This window comes from Pan paniscus, chromosome 11, assembly GCF_029289425.2.
Source record: "Pan paniscus chromosome 11, NHGRI_mPanPan1-v2.0_pri, whole genome shotgun sequence".
Lineage (NCBI taxonomy): Eukaryota > Metazoa > Chordata > Mammalia > Primates > Hominidae > Pan > Pan paniscus.
In genome coordinates, this window is record NC_073260.2 from 31,956,339 (window position 1) to 31,973,326 (window position 16,988).

Below are 16,988 nucleotides of genomic sequence, written 5' to 3' on the forward strand. Positions count from 1 at the left end.
AGGTTTAAGACCATTCATGATGTGGGACCCTGTATCAATAACCCTCGTGTGTCCCTGTCCCTTGATTGTTGAGGGGTCCTCATGGCCAAACTTGTTTCACATAAATTTAGCTGAATGGAGGTTGTAGGTGAACATGCTGGAGTGGGTTCCCTGGAGGGTGAGGATGGAAGCCAGCTGTCTACGATCCAAGGTAGAAGAGAAGATAAAGAAGGAGAGTGAATGAGTATAAAAATGCTTTCCCAAAGCATGGCTCTGAAAGGCAGGTGGAACCAGGGTTAGTAATAGCATGGGTTGCTTAAAGAAGTACTGAGATAAGACAAGATTGAGCATGTAGGAAATGATAAGATGATCCATCTAATAGACAAGGCTGAATTTAAAGACACAGAAGAAATTAAAGTGTGGAAAGATGGGAAAACATGAAGACACAGACTATGAGAAATCAGTGTCTTATATAAAAAGGCACTTTCTTTTTCTCCAGAATCAAATGTAATAGGTGAACTTCATCACTGAGCCACCAAATAATATGTGAGGGAAAATGTCTCCTTATAAGATTTTCATAAGGTCAATCTGCAGAGGACTTTAAGAAAAATATAAAATGTATGGATCATGTCCTCCAGGTTTATCTATGTTGTTGCAAATGGCAGGCTCTCCTTTTAAAAGGCTGAATAATATTCCATTGTGTGTATATGTGTGTATAGATGTGTGTGTGTGTATGTGTGTGTATATACATAAAATAATTTCTTTTTTTTTTTTTTTCCTGAGATGGAGTTTCACTCTTGTTGCCCAGGCTGGAGTGCAATGGTGTGACCTTGGCTCACTGCAACTTCTGCCTCCCCGGTTCAAGCGATTCTACTGCCTCAGCCTCCCAAGTAACGGGGATTACAGGCATGTGCCACCACCCACCACGCCCCCCACACCCCAGCTAATTTTTGTATTTTTAGTAGAGACAGGATTTCACCATGTTGGTCAGGCTGGTCTCAAACTCCTGACCTCAGGTGATCCACCCACCTCGGCCTCCCAAAGTGCTAGGATTACAGGTATGAGCCACCACCATTGCTCCTAGCAGACCACAATTTCTTTATTCATTCATCCATCACTGGACACATAGGTTGTTTCTATAATTTGGCTATTGTGAATAATGTTGCAATGAACATGGAAGTGCAGATATCTCTATGAGGTGCTGATTTCATTCCCTTTGGTATATATCCAACAAAGGGATTGCTACACAGGTAAACCTGGAGGACATTATGCTAAGTGAAACAAGACAGGCTGCATAACGAAAAGACTGCATGATCTCAAGTATAAGTAAATCTTTTAAAAAGTCAAATACATGCCAGCCAGGTGTGGTGGCGCACACCTGTAATCCCAGCTACTGGGGTGGCTGAGGCAGGAGAATCACTTGGACATGGGAGGCAGAGGTTGCAGTGAGCCGAGATCATATCATTGCACTCCAGCCTGGGCAATAAGAGGGAAACTCCATCAGACAAAAAAAAAAAAAAAAAAAAGTCAAATGCAGGCCAGGCTAGGTGGCTCACTCCCGTAATCCCAGCACTTTGGGAGGCCGAGGCGGGTGGATCACTTGAGGTCAGAAGTTCGAGACCACCCTGGCCAACATGGTGAAAACCCATCTCTACTAAAAATACAAACATTAGCCTGGCGTGATGGTGCGTGCCTATGACAGAGTGAGACTCCATCTCAAAAAAAAAAAAAAAAAAGTCAAATATATAAAAGCAGAGTAGAACATGGTGGTTACCAGGAGCAGGGAGGGGAAGAAAAAGGGAGAAGTGGGTCAAATGGTATGAACTTGCAGTTATGTACTAAGTCTAGAGCTCTAACATGCTTCATGAGGACTATAGTTAATCATATCGTATCGTAGGCCGAGCGCGGTGGCTTATTCTTGTAATCTTAGCACTTTGGGAGGCTGAGGCAGGTGGATCACTTGAGGTCAGGAGTTCGAGACGAGCCTGGCCAACATGGCGAAACCCCATCTCTACTAAAAATACTAAAAATTAGCTGGGTGTGCTGGCATGTGCCTGTAATTACAGTTACTCAGGAGGCTAAGACAGGAGAATTGCTGGAACCTGGGAGGTGGAGGTTGCAGGGAGCCCAGATTGCACCACTGCACTCCAGCCTGGGCAACGGTGCGAGACTCTGTCTCTAAATAAATAAATAAATAAATAAATAAATAAATAAAACTGTATTATATATTGAAAATTTGCTAAAAAGTAAATTTTAGGTGCTCCTACCACACGCACATGCATGCAACACACCCAAACACACACACTCACAAAGATAACTATGAAAGATGATAGTGCTGGGCGAGGTGGCTCACGCCTGTAATCCCAGCACTTTGGGAGGCTGAGGTGGGAGATCACGAGGTCAAGAGATCGAGATCATCCTGGCCAACATGGTGAAACCCCGTCTCTACTAAAAATATAAAAATTAGCTGGGCGTGGTGGCACACGCCTGTAGTCCCATCTACTGGGAGGCTGAGGCAGGAGAATCACTTGAATCCAGGAGGCAGAGGTTGCAGTGAGCCAGGATCGCCCCACTGCACTCCAGCCTGGTGACAGAGCAAGACTCCATCTCAAAAAAAAAAAAAAAAAAAAAGAAAGATGATGGATAGGATATTTTCTTGACAGTAGTAATTAGTTCACATTTTTATGTGTATCATATATATATCATATATATCATCATATTATATACTTCATTTATATCTTTTTACATTTTTTTGAGACAGGGTCTCACTCTGTCACCCAGGCTGGAGTGCAGTGGTGCAATCTCAGCTCACTGCAGCTTCCACCTCCTCGGCTCAAGCGATTCTCATGCTTCAGCCTCACGAGTAGCTGGGATTACAGGTGCCCGCCACCACGCCTGGCTAATTTTTGTATTTTTAGTAGAGACGGGGTTTCGCCACGTGGGCCAGGCTGGTCTCAAACTCCTGGCCTCAGGTGATCCACCCGCCTGAGCCTCCCAAAGTGCTAGAATTACAGGTGTGATCCACCATGCCCAGCCTACGTAATATACTTTAAATATATAGTTTTAATAATAAAATCAATAGATTAAGTAGACTTAAGAGACATATCAAATTTTTTAAAAAAGAAAAATTATTATTATGTTTAGAGATGCCTAACTGGATGATGAATGCGAGAAAGTGAGTGTTGAAGAAGTGAGAACCTAGCTGGGCATGGTGGCATGTGCCTGTGGTCCTGGCTACATGGGAGGCTGAGGCAGGAGGATTGCTTGAGCCCAGGAGGTTGAGGCTGCAGTGAATCATGATTGTACCACCACACTCCAGCCTGGGTTAGAGGGTGAGACCCTGTCTCAAAACATAAAATAAAATGACAAAATAAATAAAAGTGAGAACAACAGTTACTTTTGGGGGAGGATTGGAGCCATGATTGGGACGGGGTTGGTAGATGGTTACTGGGATGACTAGTAAATTCCCTCCCTCCCTCCCTCCCTCCCTTCCTTCCCTCCTTCCCTTCCTTTCTAAATTAGAGATGGGTCTAGCTTCCTTGCCCAGGCTGGTCTCAAACATGAGGCCTCAGGCGATCCTTCTGCCTCAACCTTTCAAAGTACTGGGATTACAGGCATTAGCCGCTGTGCCTGGCGAAAGTTCTATTTCCTGATTGGAGTGGTGATTAAAAAGAGATGTGCCTCATAATAATTCACTAAGCTAGATTTCTGTGGTTTTGTTTCTCAGCTTCAGACAAGACTAAAAATATCAAAAGTAGCACTCTGCAATTTTATGTGCATGTGGCTTGAAGCTCTGACACCAACACAACAGGTAAGAAGCCAATGACTGTGGTACTTCAAACCCTAGCACATTTACAGCTGTCTTTCCTCCTCACAATACCACCAGGAAGGAGAATTTGTAGCCTGACATAAGAGAAATAACAAAGGACTTGGAATCAGGTAGTCCTGGGCTAAAGTCAGCTGTCTACACTTTTGACTGGTTGCCTTCTATTTAATAGCTGTGCAATGTTGTGCAAGTTGGCCAATCCCACAGAGCTTCAATTTCCTCATGTATCAAATAGGGATAATGAATTGTGTGGATTAGATAAGTGTGTGCAATGTACACAGTAGATGCTCAAGTGATGCTATTACCATAATTGTTTTTATGAGTCAAAGAACAGGTTGACCAGGTTCTAGGACCTGGAAACTGTGTGTGAATCTGCTGCCATGTGGGCTCATTGTCCTGATTATTCCCATAGTTGTTCTAAACTCCAAACAAGGGTCTGTTTTCCTGCTGCTGGCTGCCTTCCCACGAAAGACAGGCCCAAGCAGGGAAGCAATGGGTCATGCTTTTGAGTGCTGGAAGCATGTGACCCTCTTTGAGATGTCTTTCCTTGCACATCAGATGATACAATCGATAGTCAATGAATGTTAGGGAATCAATGAGTCACACTTTCAGTGACAAAGGCAGTGATAAAAACTCCTTCATTGACTATTCCTTTCCCATCTGGGGTTCTGAAATTGGGTGGCACCGGTTCATCTGCTGGAAGCCTTCTGCTCTCCTACGTCCAGCTTCAGCCAACACGGCCGACACCACCAGCACTCACTCTACTTCTCTAAAGACAAGTCTGGGTGTCATCCTCCTCCTCCTCCAGGGGCATTTGGCAATGTCTGGAGACATTTTTGGTTGTCATAGCTTGGAGGATGTGACTGGCATGTAATAGGTAGAGATTAGGGATGCTGCTAAACATGCTACATCACACAAGACAGCTCCCCACAGCAAGGAATTATCTGGCCTCAAATGTCAATAGGGCCAAGGTTGAGAAATCCTGATCTAGAGGGAAGTGGGCAAAGAGACTTGGAGCCCACAACCTCCAGGTCCCGCCCAGGTGCCTTGGTATGCATCCAGTTCACAGACAGCATACTTGAGGCCACAGATAGTCATATGACTTGCCCACAGTCATGTAGGTGTCAGGATGATGGTTTTCTGATTCAAAGCCTCGTTCTAGGTTAGAAATCTGCCTCCTCAAGGCTTCCTGATAATTGAGGTCTAGATCTTCAAAGTACAGCCTGAGCCACAGGAAAGAAGTCCTGGCTTTCTCTGGCCTTGTGACCTGTTCATAGCACAGCCTTTCAGTGGCTGTCTCTCCACGACTCTGAGATGATCCAGCCTGAGTCAGGCATGCAAACCTTTCCAAGTTCGGGTCCTGTTCAGTCCCCTGTCCCCACATCCCAGTTCCCTTTTGCTCTTTTTTTTTTTTTTTTTTTTTGAGACGGAGTCTTGCTCTGTCACCCAGGCTGGAGTGCAATGGCACAATCTCGGCTCACTGCAACCTCCGCCTCCCAAGTTCAAGTGATTCTCCTACATCAGCCTCCCTAGTAGCTGGGATTACAGGCGCCCGCCACCACGCCCAGCTAATTTTTTTTTGTATTTTCAGTAGAGATGGGGTTTCGCCATGCTGGCCAAGCTGGTCTCAAACTCCTGACCTCAGGTGAACTGCCTGCCTCGGCCTCCCAAACTGCTGGGATTACGGGCATGAGCCACCACTCCTGCCCACCCTCTTGCCCTTTCCCGCTGCTTTCTCAACAGCCCCATCACCCCCACACTCTTACTCATCGCTGTGCCTTTGTTTACAGATTCCCAAATGTGGTACTCATTCTACCTGGATATACCAGAGGATTTTGTGGGAATAAAAGGATGACTGTTTTTTCACTTGAATAATTAGGTATCTATTTATTTATTTATTTATTTATTTATTTATTTTTGAGATGGCGTTTCACTCTTGTCACCCAGGCTGGAGTGCAATGGTGCAATCTCGGCTCACTGCAAACTCTGCCTCCTGGGTTCAAGCAATTCTCCTGCCTCAGCCTCCTAAGTAGCTGGGATTTCAGGCGCCCACCACCATGCCTGGCTAATTTTGTATTTTTAGTAGAGATGGGGTTTCTCCATGTTGGTCAGACTGGTCTCAAACTACTGACCTCAGGTGATCCTCCTGCCTCGGCCTCCCAAAGTGCTAGGATTACAGGAGTGAGCTACCGTGCCCAGCTAGGTATTTATTTTAATGTATATTAGAAAAAAGCAGCAAGCAAACCCATGATGTGCTATGTGGGGTTTTTTGTTTGTTTTTGTTTTTTTTTTGAGACGATGTTTTGCTCTTGTCGCCCAGGCTGGAGTGCAGTGGCGTGATCTCGGCTCACAGCAACCTCCGCCTCCTGGGTTCAAGCAATTCTCCTGCCTCAGACTCCTGAGGATTACAGATGCCCGCCACCACACGTGGCTTTAGTAGAGATGGGGTTTCTCCATGTTGGTTAGGCTGGTCTTGAACTCCTGACCTCAGGTGATCCATCACCTCGGCCTCCCAAAGTGTCGGGATTACAGGAGTGAGCCACCACACCCGACCTACTATGTCTTTTTTATTTAATTATATTTAAATTTTAAATATAGTCCAATACGAATATTACATAAATATCGTATAGGTGGCAATCTTATGGAGTGAAAATCATGAAGGTGGATGTGTAGACATGAAGTCTATCTTCACTTAAGCTCTTTCCCTAGGTTAATGTCCTTCTCCCTGCCTGACCTCTGTGTATCCTCACTCACTGTACCCCATGCCTGGCTAATGGCCACTCATCCTTGAGCTGAGTAGCTCAGGCTTTCATTCCTCTAGAAGCTTCTCTTACCAATACGCAGCACTCCTACCCCAGGCTGGGTCAGGTGTCTCCTCTGCGAATCGTTGGAGGAAGGACACATAGCTAAGTTAATTCGGAAATAAGACTGCCTACTATAAAGCCATACTGAGTGGAGGCTCTGAAGAGCTACAGTTGTTGAACTTGCAAGACATGGAGCACTGCTTTCTTTCTTTTCTTTTTTTTTTTTTTTTTTTTTCAGATGAAGTCTAGCTCCGTCTTCTAGGCTGGAGTGCAGTGGCATGATCTCAGCTTACTGCAACCTCCGCCTCCCGGGTTCAAGTGATTCTCCTGCCTCAGCCTCCTGAGTAGCTGGGATTACAGGCACCCGCCACTACACCTGGCTAATTTATTGTATTTTCAGTGGAGACAGGGTTTCACCATGCTGGCCGGGCTAGTCTTGAACTCTTGACGTTGTGATTCACCCACCTCAGCCTCCCAAAGTGCTGGGATTACAGGCATGAGCCACCGCGCCCAGCCGGAGCACTGCTTTTCTACTGTGAAGTTTTTATTTCCCATTCAGCTCAGCCTGAGAAACAAGCTTCTGACCCCAGTCTTAGTAACAAGCCAGGGCATGAGAGTAATGCAACTTCATCCCTGGACAGAAACTAAGCACCATGTAGTTTCCTATACCAACCCGTCACTATGTGCCAGGAAGTCTCTGACTTTGGGACTGGAAGACCTGGAGCTGTTTGAGTTTGGCCAAAATAGTTTCCCTCTCTGAGCTTCGGTTTCCCTATTTGTAAAATGAAAGGAATGAGCCCTACTCACCTCCTAAGGTGGCCGTGAGTTTTGAGCTGAGTGAATGGACGTGGAAGCACTTTGGAAATCATGAAGCACTTTTGAGTGAATGGAAGGGGTTGTTGTTTTTAAGCACTTAAATGAGAACAGCCTGATACTGTGGGGTTTTCAGTGCGATGCTGTGTAACCAGAATAACCGGAGTGCGTGTTTGTGCATCTTTACCCACATGCATACACACACCCTGACTACAGAATGTGGCTTTAGGCCTCTTTTGAGATGCTGCGAGGTACAGCACACACAGGCAGCTCACGGAGGATATTAGGGCTTTGGGGTTTCAAAGGGCAAAGCCTGAGAGGAGAGATGTATGATCAAAATCAAGAAACAATTTCTTTCCTTCAGACATTCAACAGCTCCTGCTTGAGCAGCACCACTGTGCCAGGCTCTGGCAACATTGGAGATAAAGGATGTGTCTCTGTCCTCAAAAGGATCGATTCCAGCAGGGAGAACCTACATGTGAATAAGTCACTCCATGCAAGGTGTAGCTGGGATTACAGGTGTGCGCCAGCACTCAGCAACACACGGTGCTGCAGAAACCCTAAGATTTAACTCCAACTTCTGGAGAAGAGCTCACTGCAAGACAGATGAGAAAGAGGTTGTTTTAAGATGAAGAAAAGGAATGATACTTGATTCATCATCTTATACATGATTCACAAGACAAATATAATGTCTTTATTTTTCAGAGGGTTTTTTAAAATTAAGAGATGGGATCTTGCTACGTTGCCCAGGCTGTAGTGCTGTGGCTATTCACAGGCATGGTCATAGCTCACTAACACCTTGAACTCCTGGGCTCAAGTCATCCTCTTACCTCAGCCTCCCATGTAGCAGGGACTACAGGTGCCTGTGACCACATCTAGCTTTCCAGTGGGTTTTAAAATGACCTAAGTGTTTGAGGAGAGGAACAGGCTGGCACTGAGAGGCATGACTAAATTGTGAGCCCTCCTTGAGGACTGGAGCTGTGTCTTATATTCCCAGCATAAAGCCCAGTGTGAAGCAGCACACTCTGCATAGTGGTCAAAGCAGCTGATAAATATAAGGTCAATATCAGGACACTCTGACAGCCTCACACAGCCAACAAACACTGACTTGCCAAGTCCTGTGCAGGGCACTGGGGGTGGGAGGGTATGGGAGGATGCACACTAGCTAGAAGTCAAGAAGTCAGACTGCAAACAGTCGCTCGATAGCGGGTTGGCGGAAGTGTAACAGTGTGATGGTGCCTCCACCTGGGCAGAGAGCAACAGGGGGCCCTGCACAGAAGACAACATCTGCCAGTGATGAAACCAGCTCCACCCCTGCCAACCGTGGCCTCCTCTACAGCACATCCCTGGGGCCACCATCCGAGGCCCAGAGGAGCCAGGAGCTAATTCCATGGCTTTGCTCTACTTGGTATTTCTGGGTTCCTACATTTCACACCTGTCCCAACACTTTGAGCTCCTCTAGAGCAAGGACCAATTCTTTATCTCCAAATCTCTGGAACATAGAGGAACTGAGAATGGGTGCTGAATGAATGAAAGATTGAAACAGTATTACATATCTAATAGAATTGCTCCAGTGACCTTGTTGTATTCTCAAGAGTTACAAGGGGGCCGAGCACGGTGGTTCATGCCTGTAATCCCAGCACTTTGGAGGCTGAGGAGGGCAGATCACTTGAGGTCAGGAGTTCAAGGCCACCCTGACCAATATGGTGAAACCTCGTCTCTACTAAAAATACAAACATTAGCTGGGCGTGGTAGCGCACACCTGTAATCCCAGCTACTAGGGAGGCTGAGGCAGGAGAATTGCTTGAATCCAGGGGGTGGAGGTTGCAGTGAAATGAGATCGTGCCACTGCACTCCAGCCTGGGCAACAGAGTGAGACCCCATCTCAAAAAGAAAAAAGTTACAAGGGGCTGTAATTTAGATCTCACTCATTTAATTCATTTGAGCATTTCTACTAGACTCCTCTACACTAAAAAAAAAAAAAAATTGTGGCCGGGCATGGTATAATCCAAGCACTTTGGGAGGATGAGGTGGGAGGATCACTTGAGGCTAGGAGTTCGAGACCAACCAAAGTAACGTGGCAAGACACTGTCTTTATTTAAAATTTAAAAAAATAAAAAATTAAATTAAATAAATAAATTAGTATTAGGAGGCAATATAAATATAATGCATGCAAAAGTTACATGTACTACATATGTAAGTTGAGTATATATGCTTTTAGATAAAAAATATACAAATTATATGTTTTTATATAATACAAGATGAATACATATAAATCACCACCCAAGTTAAGGATTAGAACATTCCTAGTGTTATTGCATCCACTGGGGTGAGTCCTTCCTAACTCATCCATAGAAGACCACCCCAGACTACCCCCCATGGCCCCATGTGTTTGCATTCCCTTTATATTATAATGGGTTTACTCCAAGTGTATTTGTAAGAAAACAATCTATTATTTTATTTATTATTATTATTATTTTTTTTTTTTGGAGACGGAGTCTCGTCTGTGGTCCAGGCTGGAATGCAGTGGCGTGGTCTCGGCTCACTGCAACCTCCGCCTCCCAGGTTCAAGGGATTCTCCTGCTCAGCCTCCCCGGTAGTTGGGACTACAGGCATGGGCCACCATGCCCGGATAATTTTTATATTTTTAGTAGGGATGGGGTTTTGTCACGTTGGCCAGGCTGGTCTTGAATTCCCGACCTCAGGTGATCTGTCTGCCTTGGCCTCCCAAAGTGCTGGGATTACAGGCGTGAGCCACTGCGCCTGGCCTTTTTAGCTTGTTTTGAGCTTTATAAAAAGGCATTATATTCTAATGTTCTAAAGTTTTATTGAGGTATAATCGATATATCAAAAATTGCACATATTTAATGTGTACATCTGTGTGAGTTTGGACATATGCCTATACCTGTGATACCATCACAACTAAGGTTCTGAACGTATCCAACACTTCCAAATACTTCCTTGTATTCTTTTTTTCCCCTTTCTGTGTGTAGTAAGAACACTTAAACGTGAAATCTCTCTGCCTAACATAAAGTGCACCACACCATATTGTTAACTTTACGTGCTGTGTTGTACTACAGATCTCTAGAATTTATTCATCTGGCATAACCAAAAGTTTATACCCATTGAGCAAAAATTCTTTATTTCCCCTTCCCCCAGCCCCTGGCAACCACTGTTCTATTCTCTGCTTCTGTGAGTTTGACTATTTTAGATGCCTCGTATAAGCGAGATCATGCAGTATTTTTTTCTCCCTCCCTCCCTCCCTCCCTTTCTTTTCTTTCTTGACAAGGTTTCACTCCCATCACCCAGGCTGGAGGGCAATGGCGCAATCTTCACTCGCTGTAGCCTCCGCCTCCCAGGCTCAAGCAATTTTCCTGCCTCAGCCTCCCAGTGGCTGGGACAGTATTTGTCTTTCTATAGCTGGCTTATTTCACTTAGCATAAAGTCCTCCAACATAATGTCATCTACGTTGTCACAAATCGTAGAATTTCCTTTTCTTTAAGGCTGAATAATACTTCCTTGTGTGCAGCTTGTTTTCTTTACTTATTATTTCCATGTTATTGAATGTGGCTTTAATTCATTCATGTTCACTTCTGTGTAGTATTCCATTGTGTGAATAGACGAAAAAAATCTTTTTTTTTTTTTTTTCTGAGATGGATTCTCCCTCTATCGCTCAGGCTGGAGTGCAATGGCGCAATCTCGGCTCACTGCAACTTCTGCCTCCTGGGTTCAAGTGATTCTCCTGCCTCAGCCTCTCAAGTAGCTGGGAATACAGGCACCCACCATCATGCTTGGCTAATTTTTGTATTTTTGTGGAGAGCGGTTTCTCCATGTTAGCCAGGCTGATCTTGAACTCCTAACTTCAGGTGATTCACCCGCCTCAGCCTCCCAAAGTGTTGGGATTACAGGCGTGAGCCACCGCACCCAGCCAAAGAAATCTTATTTATTTGTTGGTAGACATTATGCTTATTTGTAGTTTTTTTTTTTTAACCATTATTTACGATTCTGCTATGAACATTCTTACGTATATCTCCTGGTGCACAGGAGCAGGGCTTTATCTAGGGTATAGATCTCAAGAAGTTTATTGCTGGGTGGTAAGATCTGTGAATGTTCAGATGGTGATGTATATTCTTGGCCTGGCATTCAGAGGTGTCTGTGACCTGGCCTAGGATATGCTCCCGCTTGGCTCCCACATCCCTAGCCAAGCCCACTCCCCTATGTGCCATTTCCGGAACTCTGATTCACCCTGCACTTCCATGTCTCTAGGACTTTAACCATGCTCTAGTCTCCTGCCTGGAATGCCTCCCTGCCCCTCTTCCCTCTCCTTTCCTCTTTTAAAGTCTGGCTCAAAGCCCCTCCTCCCTGCCTGATAGTCTCTTCTGTGCCTTTGCACACTTTGTTTGAGTTTGGGGAGGAAAGACCCAGTGCTAAGCCCCGGCTTTATTATCTCCTGGCATTGTGACTCTAGAGAGCTTTGTTTAATCTCTCTGAATCTCAGGTCCACATGCCACATGTAGAAAGGAAATGCTACAACTTATTGTACTGAGGCTGGGCTTACTTTTTTTTTTTTTTTAACAAGCATCCCTCAATTAATAAAATGAGGTGTCACACTGTGGTTAAGATCATATGCTTTGGGATTAGATCATCCTGGGCTTGAGGATTAAATGAGACAATGTATATAAATGATTTAGCACGATGCCTAGCCCACAGAAAATTTCCAGTAATTTCTGGCTGTTATTCATACTCATACCCTTCTATGGGAGTCACTATTTTTTTTTTTTTTTTTGAGACAGAGTCTTGCTCTGATGCCTAGGCTAGAGTGCAATGGCATGATCTCGGCTCACTGCAAACTCCGCCTGCCGGGTTCAAGTGATTCTCCTGCCTCAGCCTCCAGAGTAGCTGGGATTACAGGCCCCCGCCACCGTGCCCAGCTAATTTTTGTATTTTTTAGTAGAGACGGGGTTTCACCATCTTGGCCAGGCTGGTCTTGAACTCCTGACCTCATGATCCACCCACCTCGGCCTCCCAAAGGCTGGGATTACAGGCGTGAGCCACCCAGCCCGGCCAGGAGTCACTATTTTTATCCCAAATTTACCGACAAGAAAACTGAGGCCCAGAGCGATTGTATAGCCTGTCCACGGTATATAAAAGCTAGGATTTGAACCTGGGTTCCTTGACAAGCCCAAGCCCCTAACGACTTCTCATAATCACAGTTCGAAGATAAAAGGCTAAAAGGAAAGTATGAAAGGAAGTATCTTCTCCTTTTCTGTCTTCTGGATATTTGGCCAAACCACTGTGACCTGTGCCTAGGTCTATATTTTATCTCTTTGCAAATAAAAACTCCCAGATAGAAAAGCCTGGCCATGTATGCATGTGGCATCTAGTGCTTTCTTGGTATAGTGGGGGACAAAGGATTATTTAAATGACCAAAACGGCTCACTTAGGGGAAATCTTCTAAGAGCCATTGCCTTTCTCTGTCCCTCTCTCTTTCTGTTTTTTTTTTTTTTTTTTTTTTTTTTTGAGACAGAGTCTTGCTCTGTTGCCCAGGCTGGAGTGCAGTGGTGCAATCTCTGCTCACTGCAACCTCTGTCTCCCAGGTTTAAGTGGTTCTCCTGCCTCAGCCTCCCAAGTAGCCAGGATTATAGGCATGTGCCACCACGCCTGGCTAATTTTTGTGTTTTTAGTAGAGACGGGGTTTTGCCATGTTGCCCAGGCTGGTCTCGAACTCCTGACCTCAGATGATCTGCCTGCCTCAGCCTCCCAAAGTGCTGGGATTACACAAAGTGCTGGGCCATTGTACCTGGCCTCTGACCCCTCTGTTGTCTAAAATACAAGCTTATAAAGTAGTAAACGAATACTAAACATGTTTTCTGATCACTATCAGCTGTCTGGTGAATCATGCAGCTCCTTGAAATGAGGTACAAACACGGACTATCTTGACAGTGAAAAGATTAGGTTAGTTTCGGTTTTCAAGTGGTAAACTGGCAAACACAGGCCTTTGGACCACTTAGGTCTTTTGAAGAATAAACACCCTGCCCTATGCCTCTTTGGCCTTTTCATCCAGGTACCCCCGAGCACTTTTCAACAGGATTTGGCATTCATCCATGGGTGTTTCAACCCATGGACAGGTGCTGGGTAGAGGGGTGAAGGGGTGCTGGGAATCCTGCCTTGGGCTGTTTGTCCCTGGAGTAAACAGCATTCCTTTGGGAGGAGGGTAGAGTGAGGGAGCAATTGGCATGCAGATGGAGAAGGGCTGGGAAGGGAAACAGAGTTGTCCTGAGTGTTCCCAAAGGTCAGAACAACGATGCAAACTTGGGTTCCATATCACGAGGTCCTTTCTGCATAAGTACCATGCCCTAACTAAGTGCCACTGGAGCTCCTCAAGAGGAACTTTCTAACAAGTCAGCACTGCTTGGTGGCAGAGGGAGCTCCCTATTTCTAGAGAAATGTGAGCAGTCACTTCATGAGGGTGACACAGTGAGCTGTCCGGCAGCCTGGAGGCAACATCAGGGACTCCTTGGCCTACACAGAGGCTCTGACCGTATCACTCCCTTAAACCAGTGTCCCTTGACCTAAAGCCCAGGGCTCTCCACCCCAAACCAAACTGCCTCCTGGTTCCTGACTTCCAGGTTTGTCACTCTCCAAGAGTCAAGAATTTTATTGTTTTTAAAACATTTTTTATTTGTGGTAAAATATATGTAACATAAAAATTTATCATTTAATCATTTTTATGTTTTAATTTATTTTTCTTTTCTTTTCTTTTCTTTTTCTTTTTTTTTTTTTCAGCCAGCGTCTCACTGTATCACCCAGGCTGGAGTGCAGGGGCACCATCACAGTTCACTGTATTCTTGAACCCCTGGGCTCAAGTGATCCTCCCACCGCAGCCTCCCGAGTCACTTTAGCCATTTTTTTTTTTTTTTTTTGACAGAATCTCACTCTGTCGCCCAGGCCGGAGTGTAGTGGCATGATCTTGGCTCCCTGCAACTTCTGCCTCCCGGGCTCAAGTGATTCTTGTGCCTCATCCTCCTGAGTAGAAGGGACTACAGTCACGTGTCACCACGCCTGGCTAATTTTTTTGTATTTTTGGTAGAGACTGGGGTTTCACCATGTTGGCCAGGCTGGTCTTGAACTCCAGACCTCAGGTGATCTGCCCACCTTTGCCTCCCAAAGTGCTGGGATTACAGGCGAGAGCCACTGCACCCAGTTGCTTTAGTCATTTTTATTTTTATTTTTTGAGACAGTCTCTATAGCCCAGGCTGGAGTACAGTGGCGCAATCCTGGCTCACTGCAACCTCCGCCTCCCGGGTTCAAGTGATATTCATGCCTCAGTCTCCCAAGTAGCTGGGATTACAGGTGTGTGCCACCATACCCAGCTAATTATTGTATTTTTAGTAGAAATAGGGTTTCGCCACGTTTGCCAGGCTGGTCTCAAACTCCTGACTGCAGGTAATCCACCCATGTCGGCCTCCCAAAGTGCTCGGATTACAGGCGTGAGGTACCACACTTGACCTTTCAGTCATTTTTAATGTACAGTTTAGTGACATTAAATACATTCACATCGTTGTGCAACAGTCAACACGACTGTTTTTTTTTTTTTTTAAGACGGAGTCTCACACTGTCGCCCGGGCTAGAGTGCAGTGGCGCCATCTTGGCTCACTACAACCTCCACCTCCCAGGTTCAAGCGATTCTCCTGCCTCAGCCTCCAAAGTAGCTGGGATTACAGGCGCCCACCACCACGCCCAGCTAATTTTTTGTATTTTCAGTAGAGACAGGTTTTCACTGTGTTGGCCAGGCTGGTCTCGAACGCCTGACCTCCTGATCCACCTGCCTGGGCCTCCCAAAGTGCTGGGATTACAGGCGTGAGCCACCGCGCCCGGCCTAACAGTTGATCTTTTCTGTTGTTGTTTTTATTGATATCACTATCCTAAGGGATGCAAGGTGATATCTCCTCATGGTTGTGAAGCTACTAAGTCTTAGTCACCACTTGTTCAGGTCCTCCAAGAAGCAGATGCTAAGATGGGTTTAAACACACAGGGATTTCATTAGGGCAAATGCCTGTGAGAGAAAACCAGGAGGGAGTAGTGGGAGGTTGAGGGAGCTCCAGGGGTGGGAAAGGGAAATAAGTTGTCTGTAGAGTTGTCGCAAGAGGCAGACCGCAGGTGGATGCAATTCTGTCCCAAAGTGAAGGCAATAAGGGAGGAAGCGTGGGTAGAGGCATCCTAGGCTGCCATTCAGTCTAAAGAAAGTTCAGCAGGTGTGTTGGGGAGTCCCTGAACCAGTGGCACCTATCACAGGAGTCCAGCATCTCTAGGAACAGGGCTGCTGTGGGTTGCCTGCCACACTCAGTCAAACCAAGAAGCAGCCTGTGGGAAGTGTGGCTGGTACAAAAACAGTGATAGATTTCACGGCAGCCTCTGGGTCGGGTATGGTTAACTACTCTCCTTGTAGTTGCACTCCTCATGGCTGCATACCTGTGTCACACGGGGGGACTATTTAAGGTGTTGTGGGCTTATTTTCTTTTTTGGTAATCTGTATATATTCAAAGCTAGTTAGCAGACATCTGAAACATACTAAGTGCTCAACAATTATTTGTAAACAAAAGATTGCACTTCTGGTTTCAATGTGTCTCCTAAATGTTTTCGCTCACTTAGAGAGTGGTAACCTTTTTATCTCTAAAAACACATATATAATACTGTGTTTGTTTGTTTGTTTTTTGAGACAGAGTCTTGCTTTGTCAATCAGGCTGGAGGGCAGTGCATGGCTCACTGCAGCCTCAATATTCCAGACTCAAGCAATCCTCCTACTTCAGCCTCCTGAGTAGCTGGGACTACAGACGTGCGCAACCACACCTGGTTAATTTTTTTAATTTTTGTAGAGATGAGATCTCACTACGTTGCCCAGGCTAGTCTTGAATTCCTGGGCTCAAGTGATCCTCCCACATGAGCCTCCCAAAATGCCTGTGAACCACTGTGCCTGGCCATATGATACTTTTGTTTTCCCCCAAAAGCATATGCTACCATATACTCTAAGGTGTTTTCCTTTCTGTGTGATTGCTGAAGAAGACAGCTGTTTAACAATGGAACACTTTCTATCTAACTAGCTGTCCTCCTTAGTCAGAAATGTGGGGGATTTTAGTTTTCTTTTTGCATAATCATCAGAAAATCCTCACCCAATATTGTTTGACTTGGGATTCAAATCCAAGACTATTGGAATCCTCCAGCTTGGACAATCTGTCTCTCTCCTCGCAACCCACCTCCAGAAGCTGGTATTTGTATCTAAGGAGAGGATATATATGAAGAGTCTTGCTCATGGCAAACTCCTGCAAAGGATTTTGTTACTGTGAAGAGCAGGGTAGTCCTATGTTGACGCTGAACCTGAACATTCAGAATTTTCTTGAGCCCCAAGGTAGTACTGCACACCTCACAGAAAAGTTGATGAGGAAAGGTGTTCTGTTTTGTGTTCTTCCCCCACTAATTCATATGTCAAAGGAAGTCCCTTGCCCTCCCAAAAGCACCCTACTCCTCTCTAAGGAGAATGGCCCAGTCCTTTCCCGAGTCCACACAAG

General features: G+C 45.5%; 1 long non-coding RNA gene across 1 annotated transcript in view; it reads left to right on the forward strand.

Annotated features, from left to right (window-relative positions):
- The first annotated feature begins 3,611 nt into the window (after positions 1–3,611).
- Positions 3,612–16,988, forward strand: part of LOC134728525 (uncharacterized) — a 30,083-nt gene continuing 16,706 nt past the window's right edge. Inside the window, exon 1 of the long non-coding RNA XR_010109013.1 lies at positions 3,612–3,790. This is a non-coding gene — a long non-coding RNA (uncharacterized LOC134728525). The remainder of the gene's footprint in view (positions 3,791–16,988) is intronic.